This window comes from Mastomys coucha, unplaced genomic scaffold (assembly GCF_008632895.1).
Source record: "Mastomys coucha isolate ucsf_1 unplaced genomic scaffold, UCSF_Mcou_1 pScaffold6, whole genome shotgun sequence".
NCBI classification, from domain to species: domain Eukaryota; kingdom Metazoa; phylum Chordata; class Mammalia; order Rodentia; family Muridae; genus Mastomys; species Mastomys coucha.
The window spans coordinates 114,131,307-114,140,806 of record NW_022196912.1 but is presented as its reverse complement, the minus strand read 5'-3'; the positions used below and the strand labels follow the sequence as shown (position 1 = coordinate 114,140,806).

At 46.0% G+C, this 9,500-nt stretch overlaps 1 pseudogene; it reads right to left on the bottom strand.

The window, feature by feature from the left end:
- Positions 1-6,871: 6,871 nt before the first annotated feature.
- The window catches only part of LOC116081096, a 6,059-nt pseudogene continuing 3,430 nt past the window's right edge, over positions 6,872-9,500 (bottom strand).

The window sequence follows — 9,500 nt, the reverse complement described above, 5'->3', positions numbered from 1 at the left end:
CAGAAGATACGTAGATGAAGATAGACGGTAGGCATCTGACAGAGATGGATGGCTCAGTTGGTAAAGCACCTGCCTTTCAAGCATGAAGGCGTGAGTGCCGATCTCAAGTTTCCACGTAGAAAGCCAGGACTGGTGGCACTATCTTGTAATCCTCCATGGTAAGATGCAAGGTAGAGAGAGACAGACAGATTTCTGGAGCTCACTGGCCAGTTGGCCTAGTCTATTTGGAGATGTTCCTGGCCCATGAGAGACTTTGTCTCAGAGAAAAGGTGGATGACACCTGAGGTTAACCTCTGACCCCCACATGTGTATGCCAAGCACACACATACTCCCCATGAACACATACATGTACATTTTATCAGATGGTTTGCTAACATTTGTTGACTGACTCCCAAGCTTAAAAGATAAGCACATTGTCATTAACCTATCTTTCTATCCCTTTCCTCAAGACTTGGTTTTTTCTACTATCCTCCATCTTTACACTGTTCTTGACTATAACACTCTTAATTTTTCACTTAACCATACATTCTCTGGTCATCTTAGTGTGGGAGTCATTACTCCCAGTCACATTTTGTCCCCAGGATGTCATACTTGGTTCTTTGCTGGCTAGATTCCCTACCAACAGAAATAGAAATCCAATAGCATCTATCTCCTGTCATTTTATTTCCCTGTTAAACTAAAGTAAAATTAAATTTAACACGTGTCCCTTGAGGTCTTGTGTGATGACAGACATTTGCTTGCTGTCATGCTTGTGTCTCACCATAGTTGAGTCTAGTGTCTCTAGGAAGCACATTTGCTCCTTCAGGGCCTGGCAGCTATCACCCTGTTATCCCCTCAGCGTGAAGTTCGAAATTCATCCTCTCTCTGGGTGATTTTGTCTTTCTACATATATGTAATGGCTATTCCTGGTTGTCCACTTGACTATATCTGGAATGAACTACAATCCAGAATTGGAGGGTTCACCTGTGATCCAAATTTTAGAGGCTAGTAGACACAAGGTTCTCACCTGGATCTTGGCATGGTGATCTTGAGGCATAGTGGCCATGAAAAGCTTAGGCCCAGGAAATGTAGTACATGCTTTTAATCTCAGGAGACAAAGGCAAGGAGATCTCTGAGTTTAAGGTCAACCTGGGACAAAACAAGTCCCAGATGTAGTACACACTTTTAATCTGGGCCACACCCTCTGCTGGAGACCTACATAAGGATATTGGAAGAAGGAAGATTCATTCTTCTGCCCCTGCTTGCACTTACTTGCCAGCACATCTGATGGAACCTACTTCTACAGAAGACCAGCTGAAACAACTAGCCTTGTAGTACTGAGCAACTACTAGTTTCTTGGACTTCCCGTTCACAGCTGCCCATTGTTGGGGTAGTTGGACTACAGATTGTAAGTCATCATGACAAATTCTCTTGATATATAGAGATATCCCATAGGTTCTGTGACTCTAGAGAACCCTAAGACAATATAAAATACCCCAAGAATTGGATTCCCTTCCCTGGGACACCATTTTTCCCATCTGTGAGCTGTAGATGTAAATGGTTGCTCTTGTCAGTATCAAGTGAGATCGTATTTAAAGCCTTGGCACCATGCCTGGATCAGAACTAATGCTTAATAATTACTAGCTACTAGTGGTATTGTAATGAGGGCACTGAAGTTCAAGAATACACACAAGGTTCTTCTGAGCTGGACATCCAGAATATTGAGTGACTAGCAAAGAAAAGGGCCTTAGGCAATTGGGTGCAATAAAAAGATTATTAAGTCGATGCAATTAAAGTGACTAGAGGAAAGGAGTACAGAGAGTCTGACTTAAGGATAATTAAAGACTTGAAATAATAAAACTCAAGCAATGGAATAAGGTCTATTTAAAGATAAAATAAAGATAAATTTCCCCAAATGACAATAATGTAGAAGAATATATTTCCGTCTAAACTAAGAACAAAAAGAACATCTGCTGTATTGGAGGGCTAGCAGTGTGTGCCTGTGGGACCTTGTCCCAATCCTCACTGACTCCTCCAGTTGATGTCGTATGGACCAGAGTCACTCAGTGTCCACAGATCTAGAACATTCTTTGTGCTTTTGTTATTTTAATGTTAGCCCCGGCCATCCCGTTTGTTAAGACCCTCCATTTTGGTTAAACAATGTCAGTCATTGAGACTAAAGTAATTTTGGTTCCCAGGATCAAAGTCACTTGTCTCCTTAAATTCTTGCCCTTCCCACCCTGCTGACACCCCTAATGATGGCGGCCACAGAGGTTGTCAATCTTTAACTCAGCATTTGCATTATTTTCTGAGCTATCTCTAGCAACAGCCAACCTCAGGCTAAATAGGGCTTTCCCCCTCCCTTTCTCTTCTGCTTTATAAATGCCTCTGCCTGCAAGCAGCCCCTGGGCTCTGATCTGATGCCAGAGACTCCTCTCTGTCGGCTTCCTCTAGAGTAAAGCTAGCTGTGCTGAGTCGCTCGCTCCGTCTTCCTTCTTGCCAACCTTGCTGCAGCTGTAAATAGTTTCAGCTTATTTGTTAAGGTTGACATTTCCTTGTGATGTCCATCTGCTTTAGTTCTCTGATGTCTTGTTGTATAGATTCCGTGCTCTTTTGTACCATTTCGCCATGTAGGACAATCCTAATAAATGTTCATCCATTTCTTCGTGGTCATCCACACTGGGTTCTCTCCTCTTTTTCTCCCCCTTCTTTTATTATAAAAAATTTGTTTTATGTATATGAGTACACTGTAGCTGTCTTCAGACACACCAGAAGAGGGTATCAGATCCCATTACAGATGGTTGTGAGCCACCATGTGGTTGCTGGGAATTGAACTCAGGACCTCTGGAAGAGCAGTCTCTTAACTGCTGAGCCATCTCTCCAGCTCTCTCCTCTTCATAGCTCCTGTGTGCTGTGTGCATGTTTTCTAGTGCAGGCTGTAGTGTTCTTGTTTGGGTGTTCCTCTCTACATCTCTTGTGCCAAGGCTTGTCCCTTGGGAGGTTTCTAGCACTGGTAGCCTTTTACCTCTCTTCCCATCACAATGAAAGTTGATTCCTTTTGTTTTTAAGCATCTGCCTTTGAGCCTGGTTGTAGTAATTCTTGTCCTAACTACTTCACTATGGCATGGGGACATGTGGGACGTTTTTAGCAGGCTGTCAGGGATCTAATACACACACACACTCTCTCTCTCTCTTCAATGACATTTCCTTGTGTACCTTTCACCAAGATACAACTCACCTAATTGATTTGAGATGGTCTCCCTAATTATCACTCTGGAGTCTTTAAAAGGCCCCAAAGTTTATTTGGCCTATGGCTATTTCTTCTTTGCCTGTGTCAGAGAATTGAAGGGGAAGAACCCTGGGTCACTTTGCTTCATCCTGGATCTGCTCTCACTCCTGAGCCTCTTGGTTGCTCATGCGACAGATGCTCAAAAGAGCTGCCATGTTGGATGCAAGATCCAAGACCCTTGGAAGTAGGACCTTCCTTTTTCTTTTATTGACCTACCTATGTCTCCTACCCCGTTCACTTCCTGTAAGCATCCTCCTAACCCTAGGAAACCTTTTCCCTGGTTGTCCAAATGAGACTCTCAACTACTTCTTAATCACTCTGTTTTTTTTCCCCTTGGGGCCTTCCACCCAGCTCTCAGTTATATAATAGGGATCTCAATGGAGCTGCCCTTCTTGAAGCTGGGTCTCTCTGGACTTGCTTTTAACCTTCGGAACAGCTCACATAGGCCAGACCTCTATGTTTGTTGAACCTTGAGCAGAACTCATTCCCAGGAGGGACTCAGTTGGTGACTGGCTTGATTGTGCATGGAGAGCAGGAAGGGGTGTTGCCCAAGATCATGTTGGTAAAGAAATATGAGAGGCACTTATTGTCCCCTGGGGGTGGTGGATGGAATACATCTGGGTGTCAGGAATGATGCTCCCAGCCAAGATGGATGCATGAAGCTGGCTACTGGGCTTATCTTGGTGTCTGCATGAACCTGTCACATTGTGAGGCAGATCTTGCATCTCTTGTGAGGTTGTCCTGCTTATCGCATTGTATTCTACAAAACTTCAGTTCTCAAAGGTTTATGTGCAGAAGGACGAGACTTTGTGGGGATGGGGGATAGATATGAAAATGGAGATTCCTTGGCATCTCTATATTGATTCAGAAGGTCTGGGGAAGGGCATGAACACCCTCATCTAAAATAAATAAAACAACTCTTGGGTCTGGATGAAAGTGCTTGCATAAGCATGAGGAGCCCAGTTAGGATCTCCAGCACTCATGTGCCTATTACCCAGCTCTATAGGGTAGTTTGGCGTGGAGGCAGGAGGACTACTGCCTTGGGGCTTGCTGGATGAGAAAACCCCAGACCTCCTACATAAAGCCTGAAAGCAACATCAGTAGGGAGACCCTGAACTCCTGACTCAGGATCCTGGGCCAGTTGCTATGCCTGGTTGAGGAGAGGTGAAAGCACGCAGGGTGGGAACAGGTGGCAAGAGGCAATAACAGTAAAGAAAAACATGGCTGCCATCACCCAGGAAAGGTACTGTCCACAAGCTTGCTTCCTTGCTGTGTGTATCTGCTACTCTATCAGGAGCCTCGTGGACTCGGGCTTCAATTATTACTGTCTAAAATGTCCTGTTCACAGGGCCAAGGGCCTCTCCTCCCATTGATGCTCGACTTTGCAATCCTTTACTATACACATGCTGCCGGAGCAATCAGTCCCACCATGTATAGTCCTTGGTTGGTGGTTTAGTCCCTGGGAACTCTGAGGGTACTAGTTAGTTCATATTGTTGTTCATTCTAAGGGCTGCAAACCCTTCAGCTTCTTTGATCCTTTCTCTAACTCCTTCATTGGGGACCCTGGTAGGGGAATGCCAGGGCCAATAAGTGGGAGAGGGTGGGGTGGCAAGCAGGGGTACTGGGGAGGCAACAGGGGTTTGTTCTTGTTGTGTTTTGGTTTTTTTTTTTTGAGGGGAAACTGGGAAAGGAGAAATCATATGACATGTAAATAAAAAAAATATCTAATAAAAAATAAAAAAAAATGTCCTGTTGACCAGTTCATGCCTATGAGTAATAATAAAGAGACTTTAGTAAGTGAGGGTTCCTAATTTTTCAAGATGTTTATTTATACCTTCCTTCCCTCCCTCCTTCCCTTCTTCCTTCCTTCCTTTCCCTTCCCTCCTTCTTCCCTTTTCCTTCCTTCCTTCTTCCCTCCCTCCTTCCTTCCCTCCTTCCCTTCCTTTTCTCCCATACATTTTTCTCCTAACATTTATTCTCCAATGTTCCCACTAGGGAACTCTCAACCTAGAGAAAAAGCAGCTCACGCTTGGAGGCTCAGAGAGGATTTTGAGGGAACCCAAATTCAATTTGCTAACACTTTGGCTGAGTTGGGCACGGTGGCTTACTCCTGTAATTCCCTCATTTGGAAAGCAGAGACTAAAAAGGTCACGTATTCAAGGCCAGACGGAGCCACACAGTGAGAACCTGTCTCAACAAACAAACAAAAACAAATAGCACACTGGAAAGTTTATGCAGGCATTGGAGCCTACTTACAGGAACCTACTATTGTGATGAGCAGCTGTGTGAGCATCCTCTTTTGAAGTTGACCCACTAGATGAGCCCTGATTGCAAGGATGCACCTGGCCTCCTGACACACTGCTGTGGTCTCTAGGGACCTGCACAGGGAAGCAAGGACCTGCTGTTCTATGCTTGCTCTTGTACCAGGAATATGAGCATCAATAAACTAAGTAGCACCCAGCTCCTGGTAGCACAGAGCAGAGGGGCAGCTTACTTTGTGGTGACAATTACCCACTTAGATTTGGTAGCAACTCCAGGTTGCTTCCCTTTAAGAGCGATGCAGGTACAAACTGGAAGATGAAGCAAAGGTTCTACAGACTACAGAGAAGCCTGGGGAGAGGGCTCAGAACTGGACGGAGGAGGGGCCAAGAGATCCAAGTTTATTCCCTGGATTCCTGACTTCTTCTCCCAACTGCATCTAGCTAGGCCTGAAGCTCAGATGAGGATCTGATCCCCGAGTCACCTGCAGCTGCCTTTGTGACAGTCAAGCAAGGATGGCATGAGACAATGCCCTAGGGTGCCCTGAGCTTGCAAACTCTGATCTGCCCTTCCCTTGACTGGTTTTCTGCTGTCTTCTTTCCTGGTCCACCTAATCACTTTTGAGAGTGTTGTGTGTACCCATTCTAATCCTGTTAAAAAAATGACTCCTGCTATGCCTTACCTGTTTTTCTCTTGCATTTCAGAAGGCTAGCAACCTCCACTCCTAGGAAGGTTGCTATAATGGCCTGGGAGCGTCACATCTCTGGCCTTGGTACAGCCTCAGAAGCCAGCCCTGCAGCAGATGGGCTCAGAAAGCCACACTTCATTGTGTGGCCTGGAATGTTATGTTCCAGCCCAGAGCCACGATGAGGCTCATAGCTCCAGCTTCCTCTACACTGTCCGCAATGATTACCCGTGGCCTCATAGTTAACAAAATGAGAATTTATTAAATTTTCAGTTCTAATAAATACTCAGTTGCCTCTCCAACAGGCTCCAAGTCCTGGTACAATGACACGATCCATGTAACCATTCAGAGACGACACAGTAAGCTGTGCGCTTTAGTTACAAGATGGAGTTTCCCTCTTCCTCAACTCACTGCCAGGCTTAAAGGTTTGAAGATGGGTTTAGTTTTCTTATCAAGTAAGATCCAAAAGATACATTAGTCAAACAGGAAACAAAACAAAATGAAACCAAGACTCCCAAACAGAGAAGCAGGTATAAAAAGAAGATTAGATGGTTTCCCCATCAATGGAACCAACAATAGATATGCTTGGAAGGAAGTCCAGCAAAAAGAAGGCCCAGAGACATTCTGGAATGTTAGTTGCCTTTGCTTGAGGGGCTGGGTGAAGTTCAGCTATCCACCATTCCAGGACCGAATCAGGCTTTTCGGGGCTTTCCCTCCCTAGGGATGGATCGTGGTGGGGAAGCTGAACCTATCTCCCTCGGACAATTACAACTCTGGAGGAAGGTGAGGCCCTCAGCAATTCCAAATGTGAAATTTGGAATTCAAGAGTAAATTAAGAGTCAGGGAACAAAGCTCCAGTCCTCAACCTTGAAAGGTTACTGTTGCTTGAGGCTAAGGTCAGATTTCAAAACCTGGACTGGAGACACTAAATGCAACAGCCAGAGACAGACCAGAGCTCACCGGTGGTGTGCCAGTGTCTTATCTCCTACCTGCCTTGGGTTTCTTCATCCAGCAGCTACTTCTGGTTCCTACCTATCTCCACTTGTCTCTGCCAGCCTGTTATTCATTACTGCAAAGGCTCGTACCCTCCAACCCCCGAGAACTCATCATCCCAAGAGGATGCACTATTCTGGTGGGGTCCACCATTGGCCATCTCAGACAACTGCTTCTGCAGGATGGCCAGGGAGACCTTGTTGGTGTCCTTCATGCAGATCATCTCCCCTGAGAGACATCGTCCATCAGTGTCACTTTCCATCATCCCGTCCATCTCTATGGAGATGTTGCACCTGCTCCAGATGTTACCTGGCATTACCACATTCCTCCTGGACTGCAGGAGTCATCTTTGGCATTGTGTGAAGCACCCGCTATCCAGTTTCCTCAGGATTCAGTTCACAGTCTGTTTGATCAGGATGGAGATGACATTAAACAAGGAGTAGATGCAGCAGACTCCCATAAGGATGAGGAAAAAATTGAAGAAGCGGTAGAGTCATTGGTTCTCATACTGAGCATTCTGGCTGCTGACCAGGTCCCCGAAGCCAATGGTACTGAAAGCCACGAAACAGAAGTAGATGGAATCAAAGTAGCTCCAGCCCTCCATGGTGGTATACAGAGCGGAGGCTCCACAGGAGATGGCCACTGATGCCAAGCATAGGATCAGCATGACAGAGTACGCAGAGGGCTTCCAGTCAGCCAGGCTGTCTGCCCCACCCTTTTCAGGGGCCTTCATGTTGTCCTGGGTCACCACCCCACGTCTGTGCAGCTGCTGCTGGTGACAGGATCTCATGACGTAGGTGATGACAATGATCAGCCACTCCAGGAAGAGGTTGAAGAAGAGGATGGTCGTCGCACATCCAATGAGACCATAAAAGATCAGAAAAATCTTCCCTCCTGTTGTGGCTGGTGTGGTCATCCTGAACCCTGAAGAAGACAAAAACCAGAGGAGAAAAGAGTGAGCAGAAGCCTTGCTGGGAGAGGAGTTGGTGTAGAGCAGTGGTTCTCCACCTTCTTAATGCGGGACCTTTTAATACAGTTCCTAATGCTCTGGTGACTTCCCCACCCCCATAAGATTACCATGTTGCTACTGCATAATTGTAAATTTGCTACTGTTATGAATTCTAATGTAAATATCTGATATGCAGGATATCTGAAACGCAAACCCCAAAGGGGTCACAACCCACAGGTTGAGGACCACTGATGTATAAGGCTTGGAGATTGGTGAAGGACAGGAAGAAACAGAGTTATAAAATCCCTCAGCCATAGCCATTCTAGGAGAGCAGGGAATCCCCATCTCTGTTGGAAGGCGGTTGTTCAGCATACAGAGTTTGGCCTGCTGCAAGCTCATGGGGTGCCATTGTATGAAGCAGGAAAAGGTCCCTCTTCCTCTGAGTGGAGAGTGGATCCAGCCACGAGTGACAAGGATGACACTAGATCTCAGCCTCCTTCCCTCCTTTTGGCTGGATGCTCTTGTACACTGTGGAACATGAGCAGCCATAATCGGCAGACCTTATTCAGAGACACAAAAGCTCCTACAGAAATAAAGGCTTATGCAGACTTTTAAGAAGTAATTTATCCCACAAACACAGAACCAAGGATAAAACGAGCCGTGCTTTGTCTTCCCTGGATCGTGGGTTTTGCAGGGTGACTGGTATATTGTATGGTAAGTACTGGACTTGGAAGTGGTACAGGGCTTCCCAGCAGCTGCAGAGAGGGGCATCCATCTCAGTCTTGGGATTCTGGGAAGGTTACACAGCGAGTCTTGAAAACCCAGGAGGCACTGTACAGGCAGATGGAACATGCAAGTAGTAACAATGGTCCCCTCTCCTCCTCTTCTGCGTGTATGTATACGTCTGTGGTGAGTATGTGTGTCTGGATGTGCGTGTGCACTTGCTTGTGTGCATGCGCACATTTGGGGACTGGAAGTGTATGTTGGGGATCTTCCTCAACTGCAGTCCACTTTATTTATTGAGACAAGGTCTTTCACTGAACCTGGAGCTCACTGAACCTGCTAGCTTAGCTAGTCATCATGTCCTGCAGATGCCCAGTCTCTGCCTCCTGAGTGCTGGCATTAGAGGTTCTAACTCTGGTCCTCACACCTTTCCCTTCATTTTCAAGTTCATTTTTCTTGTTGTGTCACATTACTGGGATCACAAGCCTTAATCATTATCTGTTCCTTGTAATTTCCTCTCAAGCCTGTCGTCCTTTGTCTCATTGCTACTTGTCAACTAGTGGCTGCCTCCCCTAGGTTCCCTTGGGAAATGGTCAGATCAGATCTCGGACTGTGTCGGCTTC